General features: G+C 39.8%; 1 long non-coding RNA gene across 1 annotated transcript in view; it reads right to left on the bottom strand.

Annotated features, from left to right (window-relative positions):
- LOC123644795 overlaps positions 1 to 17,989 on the bottom strand; it is a 44,278-nt gene extending 26,289 nt beyond the window's left edge. Inside the window, exon 1 of the long non-coding RNA XR_006737267.1 lies at positions 17,867 to 17,989. This is a non-coding gene — a long non-coding RNA (uncharacterized LOC123644795). The remainder of the gene's footprint in view (positions 1 to 17,866) is intronic.
- Positions 17,990 to 18,590: the final 601 nt, after the last annotated feature.

Below are 18,590 nucleotides of genomic sequence, written 5' to 3'. Positions count from 1 at the left end.
TGCTTTCCTCTAGCTGCCATCCTTGGCCCTATCTTCTCCTGAAGCTTGCTCAAAGGGCACAGGTAAGAAAGGCAATCCAAGCTCAGAGATGTGAATAAGCAAAATTCGTCTATTTACCCACTTTCAAAATTGAGTAAGAGTGTGGTAGGGAAAAAATAAAAGAACATTTGCAAAGGGACAGACACGTAACTTGGCACATACAGCACACACAGCATGCTTAATCACACTTAGCTGCCTTCTCCCACACCCCTATAGCATCTATCTATATTTTTGTTTCTGGTCCTTAACGCTCAAGCACAGAAGTTCCTGTTATGGTTCTTTTAATTTGAACTTCTCTGGAACATCTTGGCATGTGGGTTCTGACACCAGCACCCCAGTATATTCAGGAGAGAATCCAGCCACACTGGCCCCTTGCTGTTGTGGAGCACGTCCTATAGGCTTATGTTCCATGTCTCCTCATTTGGGCAACCTCTCTTTGCCTATCTAAACCCATAGAAAGGCTCTGTACCTTTAAAGTCCAGCTTAAAAGCCTTCCTCCATGTCACCACAGCCATTTGCTTGACTTTCAAGTGAAATTTTACCCTAGCTGGACAAGTACTGTCCTTGCCCCTAGGAGCAAAGTGGTGCTACAGGGCATGGAACAGCAGTTCTGCGCTCACTACTGATCACACCCTTGCTTGAAGCCAAAGCACTTCCATTATTTCTTTGAGTTCTCTCTACAGTAGTTTTCTGCAGCATTTTCACTCTGCCAGGAAAGGAATGTACTTCCTCCTTTTTAGTAGTGGGGCCAATAAAATAATAAACTACAAATTAGGGAGTTCCATAATCACACCTTCTTCATTTTCTACATCTGATCCCTTCTGGCTCTTGTCCCACACCACTGTGTAGAGGAATCACACACACATATGCTCTTAAACTTGCCAATAATGGGGAATAACTCACCATCTAGTTTCCTAAATTGTGCAAACTCTGGTCATCACAAGGCTTTCTGCTGCTATTTGTTGCTAAAATCCAGGACTGAGGGAGCATGAGGGAATTAAGAGACTCTGCTGTCCTCCGACTTTGCCCCCACGTGTCTGGTCGGGTCATTCCTGTCTTGACTCTGACTCTCAGTCTTGGGCCCCAGATGTGGCAGCCTCAGCTCTCAGCAGGACACAGGCCTCACGCTGGGCTCCTGGCTCTCTACCCTCAGCTACCATGTGCATCCCGCGCCCTATCCCCACAGCAAGCAGAAATGTGAAGCCTCTTCTGTACCAGACAAAGCCCAGGGCACTGGTGCGTTTGCCTCTGGCTGTGCCACTCAGCCCCAACTTCCTGCTCCAGCTGCTGGCTGCTGCATGCTGGTGGGGCACTGCCCTGTGAGGGGCCTCGCCCTATAGTCCTAATGGAGAAATAGGTTTCCAGAACTTCTCATCCAGCTTTCCCTTCAGCCTCTCTGGGGTTTCTGTCCTGGTGTTGCCATCTTGGACCAAGTTCAGAGAAACGAGTGATACAGAGTCCCTGAGATCAAAACAGACTCTTCCCCAACTCTCTCCCCTCTGAATCATCCCCTTGCCTGACACAAGAGATGCCCCCCACCCTTAGGGTTGACAGACACAATTAACCGGATGTGCAATACTTCTATTTCCTAAAACTGGCCGCCCCGCTCACCCTTCTCCCGAGGGCTGGGTGCTCTGTGCAAGTGAGGGGCTTCTCCTAAGTTTTATGCTTCTCTCCCACCTGACCCTTCTTTTTCCATGAGCCCCTAAACTTCACACCTTAATAGCAGACAAGATACAGGGAGAGAAACCAACTTTTTGAAAAGTCATTGCTGGAGGTATTATAAGCGTTACAAATAGCCTTGAATTGCAATGCATAAAGGCTTATGGGTAGTAATCTAAGGCTAATTTTGGGGAGTCAGGTACACTGAAACTGCAATCTTGGGAAACTTTACCTATTTGAGCCTCAGTTTTCTTGTCTATAAAACAATGATGATAAAAGCATTTGTCTAGTAAAGCTGTTGCAAAGACTGAATATATATGAAGGAGCTATTGAATAGTAGGTGATCAGTACATGTTTTTTGAAGAGATGAATCTTCCTGATGATTCTGGAGTCAGCCCCATCAGTGTTAATAAGGATGCCGTGACTTAGCTGAAGCTGCTATAAACTAAACAGGACTTTCCTTCAGCTATTTTCTTTTATGAAAGTTAGTGTGAGCTCCAGAAAGAAAGGAAAGCACACATTGACCACATATCAGACCTAGGCACGTGAGATGCTGCATGTGGTTTAATCCTCCCAGCTATCCTGTGAAATGAGTGATATTATCCCACTTCACAGATGGAGAAACCAAAGCTTAGGGAAGGCCAGCTGGACGACTCCCAAACCTGCACACCCGCCTGTTCTCTGGAGGAGCAGCCAGAGAGCCTCTCCCCAGTGCTAACGGGTAAAGAGGTGCTTTGACACAACCCAGGTGGACCTGCAGAGTAATTCAACCAGGCCCTTTGCCAAAACACTCAGCGGCTGGCCAGTTGAGAGGCACTGAGTTTGTGGAAGGACTGACGCAAATGGAGAAACACGAGGAATCCACTCTAAGCCAAAATCCCAGCCCTCCTCAGCCTGCCGGTCACCTGGGGCCGGCCTCTTGGTCCTGCATTATACCCTCGTTATGCACATTCAAACAGCGTCTCTGTGTAGTTACTTCCAGGGTGTGCCTTAGACTGGAGCACACGTATTTTTTATTTATCAAAGTGAGATCGTGTCTCTTCATCTCTAAATTGAAGACAAAGATCCTGCTGTGTGCCTGTCCCCTCCAGTGGCCCTGCAAATCCAATGTAATCACAGTAATACGAACAGCTAACACTCAAACTCCTCCTACCATGTGCCAGGCATGATTATGAGAACATACAGCAACCCACGGAATCCTCTTCTCAAGCAGTGTGAGACCCTATTATTAGCACTTTCATTTTACAGAAGAGGAAAGTGAGGCACAGAGAGATCAAGTAACTTGCTCAAGGTCACACTAGGGGAAGAGCCAGTATTTGAACCCAGGGAGTCTCTGATCACAAGCTTTGTGCTCTGGAGGGGGTCAGACCTGACCTCACTCAGCCTGATTGCTCCCCTACTGAGGAGAAGTTTGACCTACAGGGTTGTTATCTAATCATTACCAGTGCAGTCTTGGTAGCTCAGGTCCTTGGAAATACTGCTATTCTTTGCTATATTGTAACATGTGTAATAGTCAGATAATGCTCTAATATTTAAAATGGTTCCCAATGCCTCAAGAATAAAATTTCAGCTACTTCCCATTGCCTGGGGTGCTTTGAAGTAGCTGTTGCCTCCCACCCTCTCTCACTTCCGCATGTGCTGGGGGGAGCTCACCTCTGCTGTTATTTGAATGTACTGAGCCCTTCCCCTGCCTGGGAGAGTTGTGCTTGCTGCACCATCTGCTTGAAATGCTCTTCCCTGCCTCTGCCTCAGCCTCCCGGTCTACACGGCCTGCTCCAAGACCCTTCCCCTTCTTCCCCATCACCTGATGCCCTCTGCTCCCTGCCTCATCAGCTCACTTGCTGCAGAGACCTGAAGCTAGAGCTGCCTCCCTGGCTCACAAATTATATCCTTAGGGTTCATATAAATCTATCTGGATAAAATGTGTATTTTTTAAAATTATGGTAAAATACATATAACATAAAATTTACCATCTTAATTATCTTCAAGTGTACAGTTCAGCAGTGTTAACTACACTCACATTGTCGTCCAACCAATCTCTAGATCATTTTCATCTTGCAAGATTGACACGCCATCCCCATGAATCAAAACCTCCCCAGTTCTCCTCCCTGCAGCCCCTCTCACTACCCTTCTACTTTCTGTTTCTATGATTTTGACTACGGCAGGTACATCATACAAGTGAAATCACAGATTATTTGTCCTTTTGTGTCTGGCTCATTTCATTAGATAAAATGCCCTCCAGGTTCATCTATCTTGTAGCATGTACCAGAATTCCCTTTCTTTATAAAGCTGAATAATATTCCGTCTCATGTATGTACCACAGTTTGTTCTCTATTCATTCCATCAGTGGGCACTTGGGTTGCTTCCACCTTTTGGCTACTCTGTATAGTGCTGCTGTGAGCATAGCGGAACACATAACACGTGTTTTAAGCTCCTGTAGTCACGGCTCGGGCTATGGCCCTCATGGGGTCACCTGCACACACTAGAGTGTTCTAAGTCCCCGACTTTTCCAGGCACCCCCTCCTCTCCTCCCCACTGCCGCCACTTCTCCATGCCCCTGGGGAACTCTCGATAGAACAATATTCTCCTGTTAGTTTTAGGATATTCCTTTTGGTTTGACTCACCAGATGTGTAAGTGGGGTGGAGAACAGCATCTATAGTGTGGTTTCTGAGGACTTGGGGGACATTACATTATCATAACGCTTATATAAAAACCCTCCTTCTAAAAACTCTGTCCTGCCAGATGACACTCTACTTCTTGTGATGAACAGATTTCTTTACCACACTGTGCACTTGCTGGGGAACTGAGACCTGTGAACCCAGGGGCATTGTGACCTAATGGCACCAAGGAGTCAGTGGTGCTCAGCCCGAGAGAAGGTTCCGGAGGGAGTAAGTGGGAGCAGAGGAGGAGCAGGAGGAGGCCTCTGAGAGGAGCACAAGAGACCACAGACACCAGATGCGATTGTTGATGTTGGGACTGCCATTTCCAGAAGGAGAAGCACGGAACCATCTAACCATTTTCATGAGAAGTGAGATGCTAGGACCAACTCTGGGCACAGCATGGGAAGGAGAGGGAGACCCAGGTGTGGTTCCTCCCTTGACGGCTTAGCTGTTTACAGATGTGTGAACTTGGACAAGTTACTTAATATTCCCAAGCCTCTATTTTCTCTTGTGAACAAACCAGAATAATAATATTTATTTTACAGTGTTTTGTTGGTAAAAAAAAATTTAAAATTGTACATGAGTGGGCTAAGGAGCATGCCTGGCACTTTGCAGATGTTCAATAACAATTTTCCATGCTCCCCTGTCTTTCCTTGCATAGCTCACATCTAGCGTAGTTCTTTGCCCAGAATTATCCCTTGATAGGTATTTGGGGTGCAAAAAGGGAAAGAACGATGGTGTTTTATCTCCATCAGTCCCATTCTTGGGGATTTTGAATCTCCAGTCTGGGAGATTTACCGAACACCTCATCAGGACTGGGGATTCCTGGAACGAATCTGCACTCCACAGTTGAGTGTTTCCAGAATGAATGGGAGGTGGGCGTTTCCGGACATGGGTGAGGCAATGTCTATTATTTGAATTAACAAGGACAAGTAGACACACGGTTCACAGTATTAATAAAACCGGAGACATTTCCTCATCAGCAACCTTCATATTGTGAAAGAGTCCACAAGAGCCTAAAAGACATTCACAGACCAGCTGTAATGAGCAGATCTCTCCGCACCAAGGACTTTCTTTCCTCCCTATCGTGTTACTAGAATTGAAATTCAGCATCAGATTTGAAACTCAGCTAGGAGTGGCCCCACTCAGAAACGCAGTGATCTGGGGTGAGATTGTAAACACTGGGCCCCTGTGCTGGATGGGATTTTCCTCAGCACATTTGTGGTATTTTCTGTTCCTCTTCAGTTCCCAGATGAAATGTTGCACAACCCAGCTGTCTACTCTGAGAGAGGTCCCAGAATGGCAGTGTGGAGAAAGGGTGTAGCCTGCTCTCGGAAAGGCCAGTGACCCCTGATCTCCTAAGGAGTCAACTACTTAAAGGAAGGGGAATGCCAGTGTCACCAGACCCGTTCTTCTTCCCCTAAAAAAACAAAAACCCCGCAAGGCTTAGCTTGACAATATTGAAGAAATCAAGTGGGAAACACTTATTTTCTGCCCATACCTGTGCTCTCCTTATTTGCCTTTGAAGGAAAAATAAAAGAGAATTTGATTTAGATTATTAATTATTACCATCATTATTGTCATCATTGCAAGGAATTAAAATATCACAATGATATATCTAGGCTGAGTCTTAATAATTGAGGAATAAACAACTAGACAGAGAAGGCAGATAAGGACCGAGGGAGTCAGGGAGCTGGAAACGTCGCAGGCAGAGAGTGCAGCGTGCACCAAGGCATATTGTTCATGCTAATCTCTAATGCTGCCCCTTTGTGTTTGTTGTTTGGTTTGCTCATGTCTTTGAACCGCTGCTTCAGCTATTCGACCCACTTCCTTTCCACTAATCTGTTTCTGTGTTGATACTTAACTTTGGATTCCATTCTATTTCCGGTTAGCAAATGCTATCCTTGCAATTCATCATTCCTTCATTCACTAGGACGCAATGTCTGCTTACCTGTGAGGTAAGATGTCTGTTACCCATGAGGCACCACTATAGGTACTGAAGGAATGTGGAAGAATAAGACCTGCCTCCCACCCTCAAGAAAACCACAATCTAGTAGAGGAAGCAAACATGAATTAGCTACCTGATTTATATCAGCAATTCATTCATTCATTCATTCATTGATGTATTCAACAAATATGTACAGAGCTCCTGCTATGTGCCAGGAACTGCGCTGTACCCTGGAGATACGAGCTTATTTTCTGTCCATGACTCCGCTCTCCTTGTGAAAGCAAAATAAAAAATAATTTGATCTAAATAATTATTATGATTTAGATCATAATAATTGATCTAAACATCATTGATATCAACATCTTTGAACAACAGTTCATGAATAAACAAGAGGGACATGGTCCCTGCCCTCGTGGAGTTTATAGTCCATTCAGAGAAATATGCTATGACCAGGGTCTTGGAAGACTCCAAGAGGAGGGGTCATAAGAAAATTGGGGGGTGTGAAGGAAGTTTTCCTTCTCCTATTGTCTGCTTTTCTGTAAGCACTAACTGTCAATTTCTGCAACAGATGTTGGTTACCCATGGCAACATCTGAAGCAGGCAATAAAGAACTGAGGAAAGCACACGTTCACACCCTGACATTAGCTTACCCACGTGGCCCTCCGAGTGTGCTGATCAGGAGCTCCTGGCTCATTAGAAACACTCGAGTACTTCATCGTTAGTATGGGTGTGTTGACTTTGGAGAGGATTTTTAAAAATTTCTTAAATTTTGCCCTAAAATTTGCAAAGTGTGCTATTTTAATAAACTGAGTTATTTATAATTTTGGAAGGGGAAAAATACTTAGATTTTTTAAAGTTTAATCAAACAATTTCCTAGTTCTCCGAGAACAAAGTCCAAACTCCCTGACAACATTTATTAGGGCTTCCATGACCTGGGCTCAGCCCTCTCTCCAGCCTTATCCTATCCCACTTTTTTCTTTTTGCCTTTGTTTTGTTGAAAAGTCTTCACATTCCCTAATAGCCTTTATTCTCTCTTTCCCCTTGGACATTGCATGTATTATCCCTTTTTTTCCTGCTTGCGACCTCCTTTCTTCCCCTATCTCTCTCTCTTTCCCTAGTGTCCTCGTATTCTTGTTTCTAACATTGTTTTCTCTTCAGATAGGACTAATTCAGCTCTTCCTTTGACGATAATCCTACAATGGGATGATGGCCTTGCTATGGTTTCCATTTCCTTCAATGACTCTCCCCGCCCATCAGCGCACTAACAATGTGTTGTTATAATACTTTATTTAAATATCGTCTTTCTCCACTAGGCTGGGAACGCTATGACAACAAAGCCGTGCTTGTCATGTGCACAAGTTTATCAATGAGCTCAGTACAGTAATTGCCAAATAAATATTAGTTGAATTAACACATCAGGATCATGAGCAAATATAGTTTATACTGATTGTAATCACACTAGTCAGCTATTGCAACATAACAACCCACCCCAGAACTCAGTGGTGTGAAACGGTAAGCTTTCATTGTCACACTCACATCTCTACAGGTGGCTCTGGTGGCTTTGCAGGGCACCTGGGGCAGGATTTTCTCATGGCAATGACAGAAATGCAAGAAGCAGAGCCCAACCACACAAGAGCATCTCAAGCCTTTGCTTGTTTTATGTCCATAACATCCCATTATTAAAGCAAGTTACGTGGCGAGGCCCACATTCACATATGGGAACTATACTCTGCCCACAGGGAGTGGGTGAGGGGACTGAATATGTGCTTAACAATAATCCAAGAGATCATAATTACAAAGGATCAACCACGATCTAGACACTATTTATTTGATAGAAGTTTTTTCTTTTTCCTATATTCAATTATTCAGTAAATTTTACTCAATGCACTATGTAGGTTGCTTGGGAAATTCATAATTAGAAAATGAGTCATGTAATCTGCCACTAGCAGCATGCAGGTAAGATAAAACATGAATACAAATTATTACTCTACCAGAAATTGTATTATATACTTGATAAAGATTACATTTCATAGTGGAGATAGCAAATATTCTGCTAGCAGAATAAGATGGTTAGCAAGTGGGTTCCACTTCTTGCTAACCATCTGATTGTGGGTAGTTGCTTAAATCGTTTGTTTCCTTCACCTCCCCTGTAAAATGGGTGTGATAACAGTATGGAGCTCATAGAGTGGCTACAAGATAAAACAGCACCTGCTGTGTGTTACACCTGGCACAGAGTAAACACTCCACACGTACCCACTCATTCTCTCTGCATGCTTCTGCTCTATTATGCCCTTGTTAAGGCCAAATTACAAAGCATATAACCCCATCATCTGCTAGAAATTGTGGATGTCATTAACTGCTTTGTTTTATCTCTATTTGGGGGCCCCTTTGATGTGTGATTCATTAAGATGAAATCTTCACGGCACGAGGTATGAGTTAGACCTCATTTCTTAGAGCCTATCATATTACACATCCAATTTGCGTTACTTTTCCCCTAAGCACATCATCTTGCTTTTAACAACTCCAAAGAGCTTCTAAAACAGCTCTGTCTATTTATGACTTTTTGTGCCCCCACGCCCACTGTCTCTCCATGGGAGGTATCACTCACCACACACTTTCAACTCTCACCTCTGTATATGTGATACCTTAACCTATATCAAAATCCAGAGATACACATCTACATGTCAAATTTCTCACTGGAGTTTTCTAAATGAGAATCAGCCTCATATCTCAAATACAATGTATTAAACACTAAATTTCAAGTTGATTCTCCAAGTCTGCACCTCTCCAGTGTTCCTTATCTTGGTAAACAGCTTCATAATCCATCCAGCCACAAAGGTTAAAACCTCACGATTGTCTTTGATTTACATCTTCCCTCACCCTCCTAAGCCATCCAGTAAGTAGACTGGTCCAGATGATTTGGGCTATGAAGTAACATAAAACCCCGACATTAATCAGGCTTAAATGTAACAATTAGAAAGAATATAACAATTAGTTCAGAAGATGGCAGGGCTCCAGAACCACTTTACCCCAATTTTCTTGGCTTCTCTAGTTCTGCCCTCTGTGTGTAAGCTTCATTGCCACACTGACCACAAATTGGCTCTAGCAACTCTAGGCATCGTTGTCTATAAAATATCACCAAGAGCTTCCAGTGGTAGAACTGTCTTTCTTAGGAATGAGAACACCCTTCCTAGATGTTGCCTGATATTTCACTGGCTCATAGGTCAATCACCAGCAAACACCAGCAACGAGGATGGATTTATCATACTGGGTGTACACTACCACACCAATTACTCTTAATCCCATTTCTTTGACAATAAAATCTAATGAGTCCTACATATTTTAGCTCCTCAGTTCCTTGAGCTTGTTCCTGCCTACGTTATTGCCTTAGTTAAAACATTCTACAGAAACTATCAATTTTTGCCATACTGGTTTTTACACCCTTGAACTCACTACAATTTTTTAAATACATTCAGCAAACATAGGTTTTGAAGAGAGTTCACATTATGTCATGTCTTAGAAAATATTCATGCATGCTTTCTCATAGGATGGAATTCATATTATACAACTGAGCATTCATACTCCTTCAAAATTTGGCACCTTTTCTTTTCCAATGTTATTTTCTGCAAATCTTAACAGTTTATATTGTGGCTGTATTAGTTTACAGTAGCAAGGCACTATGCTAAATCTTTTCTGTGCATTATCTGAATTACTCTGCACAATTCTCTGCAAAGTAGATACTATTGTCATTGACAAATAAAAAGTTACAGAAAAGGAAACTAAGACTTAGGCATGTCAAGTAATTTTCCCAAGGTCACCTAGAGAGCTGTATGTCTGAAATTAAGATCCAGGGCTGTCTAACTCCAAAGCCTGTGCTTCTAACCACTAAAACATATCACCTTTCTCTTGCCTCCACCTAAATCCTACATCCACATCATCCCACACTTTTAAATGTTTTTTGAGTAAGTGATGCTAGGTACTACGTGATAAAGATATTGAAAGCATAATTGCTACCCTCAAGTAGTCTTCATTCTAGTGTGAGAGATAGACATACAAACAAATAATTTTAAGGGTATAAGGATGTGCAGGCTCCAAGGTGCCATATAAGTATATCTTTAGTTGAATTAATTTCAGTAATGTTTTCTGTAGATTTATAACATTGACCATGTTAATCCTTGACTGGTGAGATAAGAGCTTTGCATGTACCTTAAATAAATCAGACTTAATTAATTTAAAAAGTTTCTCCATAGCAAAGGAAATAATCAACAGATAAATAAACAATCTACAGAATGGGAGAAAATATTTGTTAACTGTATATCCTACAAAGGGCTACTCTCTAGAATCTACAAAGAATTCAAACAAATCAGCAAGAAAAAAAACACATTAAAAATGGGCAGAAGATATGAACAGAATTTTTTCAAAAGAAGATATACAAATGGCCAACTGACATGAAAAAATACTAATCATCAGGGAAATGCAAATTAAAACTGCAATGAGATACCACTTTATCCCTTTTAGAATGTCCATGATTAAAAACTCAAAAAACAATAGGTGTTGGCATGGATGCAGTGAAAAAGGAATGTTTATACACTATTGGTGGAACTGTAAATTAGTACAATCTCTATGGAAAACAGTGTGGAGATTTCTCAAAGAACTATCATTTGATACAGCAATCCCACTACTGGAGATCTACCCAAAGGAAAAGAGATCATTATATCAAAAAGACACACCTGTACCTGGATGTTTATCACATTCAGAACAAGTCACAATTGCAAGGATATGTAATCAACCTAAGTGCTCATCAATTGATTAGTGGATAAAGAAAATATGGTATATATTGGCCATAAAAAAGAATGAAATAATGTCATTTGTACCAAATTGGATGGAACTGGAGAACATTATCCTAAATGAAGTATCTCAAGAATGGAAAACAGACACTACATGTTCTAACTAATAAGTAAAAGCTAAATAATGAGTACACATGCTCATAAAGTGGTGTAAAGGACACTGGAAACTAAGAAGGGGGAGGGTAGGAGGGGATGAGGCATAAAAATCTTACCCATTGGGTACAATTTACACTATCTGGTGATGGGCACACTAAAAACCCTGACTTCAGCATTATACAATTCATTCTTGTAACAAGAACACTTATATCCTCTCATATTTTGAAATAAAAATTATTAAAAAAAGACATAGAGTGGCTGAATGGATAAAAACCAATACCCAACTATATGCTGTGTACAAGAAACTCACTTCACCTATAAAGACACACAGAGACTGAAAGTGAAGAGATAGAAAATGATATTCTATGCAAATGGAAATCAAAAGAGAGCAAAAGTAGCTATACTTATATCAGATAAAATAGCCTATAAGTCAAGAATGATAAAAAATAAAATGGCAAATAAAGCTATTATACAATATTAATGAGGTCAATACAGCAAGAGGATTTAACAAATATAAATACATCTGCACCCAACACTAGACCACCCAGATATAGAAAACAAATATTAGTAGACCAATTAAAGAAAAAGATTAACTACAATACAATAATAGTAAGGAATTTCAACACCCCACTTTCAACAATGGACAAATGGACTCAGACAGAAAATCAGCAAAGAAACATTGGAGTTCAAGTATACTATTGACCAAATGGACCTAATGGACATTTACAGAACATTCCACAAAATAGCTTTGCAGAATATAGCTCAGAAACATTTTTCTCAATGACAAATGGAACATTCCTCAAAATAACCTTATGTTAGGCCACAAAACAAGTCTTAATAAATTTTTAAAATTGAAATAATATCAAGTATATTTTCTTATTGTTATAGAAAGTTCAGTTCTTGTCCCTGAGGCTGAATCAGTGAGAATGAAGAATGAGGACAAGTGGTTTAAGGAAAAGGAAAGAGAAGTTTATTAATTTTCTGGCAAATAAGGAGGTCAGTGGACTAGCACCCTAGAGACTCCCATCCTGACTTTAAGCATAAATACAAGGTTTTTTAAAAAGGGAGTTTTTGTCAGTTGGGTTCAGAGTCTACATGCCCAGTGTCACATGTCATGGCTTCAGGCTGTTGGTGTTTGACTATATAACTGGTAGTTTCTGTCGACTTTATCTCTGGTGATGACAATCTCCTGACTTTTGTCTGGACAGTTCTGTTGAGCTATCTCCTGTGGTTTAAGATACTGGAAAACAAACAGCAAAGAACATTTTTCTGCCCCTTTGATTACTGGTCCTGGACAGGAACACAGGTTTTAATTCTCAAAACGTGGGGCAGGGGTTTAAAGAGACAACTCATAAAACATTTCATTATTCTTTTTCAGACCTTTATCTCTGTTACATTACCACAATGGAATAAAATTAGAAATCAGTGACAGAATGAAGGTTGGAAAGTACAAATTCATGGAAATTAAACAGCATATTCCTGAACAATGAATGGGTCAATAAAGGAATTAAAAAGGAAATTTAAAAATTCCCTGAGACAAATGAAAATGGAGCCACAACATACCAAAACCTATAAGATACAGCAAAAGCACTTCTAAGAGGGAAGCTGATAGCAATAAACACCTACATCAAAAAGGTAGAAAGACTTCAAATAAACACCCTAACCATACACCTCAAGAAACTAGAAAAGCAAGAACAAACCAAACCCAAAAGTAACAGAAAAAAAAATAATAAAGATTAGAGCAAAAATATATGAAATTGAGACTAAAAAAGAATATAGAAGACCAACAAAAGTGAAAGTTGGTTTTTTGGGAAGATAAAAAAAATAGAAAAATCTTTAACTAGTGAAGAGAGAAGAACTTTATCTAGAAAAAAGAAGAGAAGATACAAATTGTAAAATCAGAAACAAAAAAGGACACATTATAAATGATACCATAAAGAAACAAAAGACCTTTAGAGACTATTATGAACAACCATATGCCAACAAATTGGAAAACCTAGAAGAAATGGATAAATTTCTAGACATATACAACCTACCAAAATTGAGCCATAAATAAATAGAAAACCTGAATAGATCAATAATAAGTAACAAGATTTAAGCAGTAATAAAGAGTCCCCCATCAAAGAAAAGCTTAGGACTGGATAGCTTTACTGTTGAATACTACCAAACATTAAAAGAAGAACTAATATCAATTCCACTCAGACTATTTCAAATAATTGGAGAAAAGGGAATACTTCCAAACCTATTATATAAGGCCAGCATTACCCTAATACAAAAATAAGACAAGGACACAACAAAAAGAGAAAACTACAGGTCAATATCCCTGATGAACATAGATGCAAAAATCCTCAGCAAAATACTAGCAAATCAAATTCAACAACACATTAAAAAATCATTTCATCATGATCAAGTTGGATTCATCCCAGGGATGCAAGGAAGGTTTAACATATAGAAATGAATAAGTGTGTTACATTACATTAACAAAGTCAAGAACAAAACCATATGATCATTTCAATTGATGCTGGAAAAGCATTTGATAAAATTCAACATCCTTTTATGATAAAAGCTCTCAACAAAACCTGGATATAGAAGAAATATACCTCCAAAAAATAAAGGACATATAGAACAAACCCACAGCTAATATCACACTGAACGGGGAAAAATTGAAAGCATTTTTTCTAAGATTTGGAACAAGACAAGGATGTCCACTTTCACTGCTTTTATTCAAAATAGTACTGGCAGTCATAGCCAGAGCAATTAGGCAAGAGAAAGAAATAAAGATCACTCAAATTGGAAAGAAAGAAATCAAATTATCCTTCTTCACAAATGACATGATTTTATGCATGGAAAACCCTAAAGACTCCACCAAAAATAGTTAGAACTAATAAACAAATTCAGTAAAATTGCAGGATACAAAATCAACATACGAAAATCAGTAGCATTTCTATACAACAACAGCAAACAATCTAAAAAAGAAACCAAGAAAGCAATCCATTTAAAATGCCTATTAAAAATACCTAGGAATAAATTTAACCAAAGAAGTAAAAGATCTCTACAATGAAAACTACAATGAAACACTGATGACAGAAATTGAAGAGGACACCAAAAAATGGAAAGGTACCCCATGTTCATGGATTGGAAGAATTAATATTGTTAAAATGTCCATACCACCTAAGGCAATACAGATTCAATGTAATCTCTATCAAAATATCAATGACATTCTTCACAGAAATAGAAAAATACATCTTAAAATTTGTATGGAATCACAAAAGACCCCAAACTGCAGGAGCCTTCTTATACTGAATGCAAGTGTGGCTCAGAAATGTGGTAGGCTAAGCACTATCAGTGGAAAACTACAACCAATCTAAAATGGGATTGCTTCAGTGGACATATCCGGGTGGTCATGACACTGTCCCAGCAGAATCATGTCCTGTTGATTATTTTGCTGAAACATGAAAACACGCCCTTCCATTGGCTATTCATTTTTCCCCCTTTCTCATTCTCCTCACTTCATCAATTCTTTCTGGAAGATCTCCCAAATAAACTGCCTGAACCCAAGTTCTCAGGCTTTACTGTCAAGAGAACTCAACAGACAGAAGACATGTGGACAAGGTTTATAATCCCTCTCTCAGCTCTGTATTCTCAGTACTGGTTCTGTTTTAAGAGAGCTCTCCCCAAAGCACATGAAAAATAGTGTGAGTCACTCTGATTGGTCTTTGTGCATCTTGAATTGAAATCTTTTTTTTGTTAATTTCACAATATTATGGGGGTACAAATGTTTAGGTTACATAAATTGTCTTTGCCCCGCCAGAGTCAGAGCTACAAGTATGACCATCCCCCAAGCGGTTCTGGATCAGAAACCCAGGACTCCAACCTTCCAGTTCTGGTCTAGTTATACTGAAAAAAACAAGGTGGTTCTGTTTATCCATCCCTCCCTTATAATGGCTGCTTCCTCAGAGAGTCTTGCAGCTCTGAATTGTAGGGACTACAGAATTATACTTTAAAAACATCACATTGTTATAAAAATGATAGACTTGGCTCCAGGACAGGTCCCTTTCTGGATTTACTAATTCATCCCATTAAGTCTAATCTGTGTCTACAAAGAAAAATGTTGACTCTTGATTTACTTAACATATAAGACTATATTTCTTGATACCCACAGAGTGCCTGGGACAGTCCCTGACTCAGCTCTCAGCTGCCCTGCTTTCTTGATGATTTAGGAAACAGCAAAGAACAGAGGCTTGAAAGGAGGGAAAAACATATTTGGCTGGAAGCCTTCCCAGCAGAGCAGAGCTTTTCTTTGGTTTTGAGGACAGGGCAGACAGATTAGCTGAAAGGAGGCATGGGGTGGGGGTAGAGAGATGGAGATTAAAGTATTCAGGGGAGGGGCATCTTGTTTTGAAGTAAGGACAAAGGAATTGAGTTTGAATGAATAAATAAATCACAGAAGACTTGGTTAGGGTAAAGAATATAATATAAATATGAACATCCTTGACAGCATAAAGTGTTGCCTAGAGAATAAGGCTACGGAGGTGGAGGGGAGGAGAAGTGGGGAAAGGAAGGCTAAATTTAACAGACACTATCAAACAGAATAGAAAAAGAGTTTAAGCTTATTATTAGACTTACAAAGACAACCAGCAGAACTTAAAGCATAACAATAGTACTATCAAACGCTGGAAAGAGGATAGAGTGAAAAGGGAAGAAAACAATAAATCAGGAAACATAGTTTCAAATGTCGTATATCAAGTCGTGGAGGCCAACAATAGAATAAATAAAAGCAAAAATGGTAAGGAAAAGAGGCTGTTTCTGAGAGTGGCATTAAGGATGAGGAGGGGGAAGTTTTCAATTCCACCATGAGCTTTTCTGTATTATTTGAAGTATTGCCATGTGCATCCACTGCTTTGAAATTTGCAAAAGAAAATGCCACAATTCTGCAGTTACTTCATTAGCATGAATCTTGTGCCCATTCTGTAGCAGGCACTGCACTAGGGTTTGGGAATTAGAAGATGGCTAAGACAGAATGCAGGGTTAAGTGTTAAAATGGAGGAGTCCTTCTGGATGGGAGAGGTGTAAGAAGGACATGAGAGAGATTTCCCAAAAATGTAATTTAGAAAATGGATATTAAAAAAGGAACAAGAGTTCACCAAAGACTGCAGCAAGAGTACTAGAGGCAGAGACCAAAATACCTGAAATAACAGGCATGGAAAACAATGAAATCTTTGAGCAACTGCAGACTGTGTGATATGACTTGTGTATTTGGTACTGGATTATAAGGCAACAGGGATAAATCAGTGCAAATCAGGAAGAGTCCACATGCCCCATTAGGGAATTTGAGTAGTATTCTGCAGAGTAGAGGCCACAGATTCAAATACATAGAGCAGCTGAAAATAAGAGGAAGGGGAACGACAGTGGTAAATGAGAGAACACATGCCTGGGTTGGCTAGCAAGCACAGCTATTGCAGCAGATGGTTGGCATACATGTGTTTCAATCCAGTATCAGAGATTTTCTAGTTCTTCAAATAAGCTGGGAATCAAGATTTTTATGTGCACCCTCTTCATTTTAAAATGTTGGCAGTTTTATTAGTTAGGCTATGTTACGCTGTGCTGTGAAAACTAAGAAGCCCCCAATATTTGGTGGTGTAACATTAAGAAAGGTTTATTTCCTGCTCACACAGAGTCCAATGTGGATAAAACATCTCGCTTCCATGTTGTAGCTATGTCAGCAGGAACCCAGGGTCTTCATGGTCACTGAAGCAGGAACAGAGGATGCATGTTGCCTCTTAACAAACAGCCTTGGCCCAGGCATCCGCTGGCTGGAATGAGTCACTAGCCCTCAATCTAACTTAAAGGGAGACTAAGAAGTATCACAGCATACGTGGGCATTTGATAAGCACTCAACTGTGTTTGTTGCAGGAACTAATGCAATTTTTTTTGTTTCTAAATACCACATGATCCTATTAATGATGGTGGGTTTGGGCAGCGGGATGCCAGTTTAAGAAGATCTCTGCCATAGTCAAAGATTGAACATTCTTAAAACAAAGTATCACATTTTCATTTTATGAAACATAATTCCAGAAGCTGTGTGGAGAATGGACCAGTGGCAGGATGGTTATTGAAATTACTTTAAGGAAAAACACTGATGATCTGAAACAGGACAGGAACAGTTGGAATAGAAAACAAGAGATGTTCATAAAGCAGTATGAACTGTCTTGGTTTACAAATAAAGAGGACGATGACCACAAAGTGCGTGTGAAGGGCCCAAGGTTGCGAAGTTAATAAGCAGCCATTCAGAACCTTAGTCCTGCACACTTTTTATTCCATTGGCAAAATGATAGAAGGAAAACTAATAGAAATATAAAATCTTTGACTTTGAGAATTAGGCTTTGGGGAGCTTATCTAATGCAAACACTCAATGCCATCAGATTTTGTTCATAACCGATTTTAAATGTGAACCTCCTCAAAGATACTACGTTTCTCCTTAACTTATAAGACCTGCCAATGGGTAAACATCAAACAGATAATGTATTCATTTTTTAACCTTGATTTAGACTCTTTTCCTATTACCTTCTGGGAAATCCTCAGCTTAAGAAAGAAATATTTTTATCTTTCTCACCTCTAAACGTGTCCTAGTGCTGGAACAGTAAGCATTCTAATCAGCGTGGCTCCCAACCATCTGTGATGAGATTTCTTCGGGAAGATTCATCTCAGTCTCTAATGCTCAGAAGTAGTTAATCCACTTGAGCCTAAAGCAGAAAGAAAATAGAGAAAGGAAAATTGTTGGGAGGGAGGGAGTAATAGCAAGGAATGTGTGTGGGGGGAGAAGAAGTAAATGGAGCAGTGCTTTTTCGCCCTAAAGCTTCAGAAAATGAGAACATAATGCATCTGTATAAGAGCACATAAAAAAATTAATGTTAAGCAAAAAGTTCTAATATTAATTATATGGAGGTTTTATAGCAGGTACCGGGCTGGTCATTTTACATGATCATTTCAATTAATCTTCCCTGTTTCCCCATGTGATGGTTAATATGCATATTTTGCAAATGAGAAAACTGAGACTCAAAAATATATCAGATTATAAACTACCAGAGAGTCCTTGTTATTTAAACTCAAAGTCTGGTTTTTTTTTTTCTCTTTCCAATACCATTAGTAACAGTCTTATATTTGAATTCAACAAATATTTATCAAGTATTTACCATGAATCCCAAATTATGACACAGTTCATTTTATTTCATCCTTAATCCTATGAGGTTAGTATTATCATTCCAAATTATTACAACAAAGAGAACTGAGGGGCAAATAAAGAGGATGAAATGCCTAAGGCTTTATTCTAGGGGCCA

Source organism: Lemur catta, chromosome 9 (genome assembly GCF_020740605.2).
Source record: "Lemur catta isolate mLemCat1 chromosome 9, mLemCat1.pri, whole genome shotgun sequence".
In the NCBI taxonomy this organism is placed as follows: domain Eukaryota; kingdom Metazoa; phylum Chordata; class Mammalia; order Primates; family Lemuridae; genus Lemur; species Lemur catta.
Note: the sequence above shows the minus strand (reverse complement) of the source record. Positions and strands in the feature narration are given on the sequence as shown.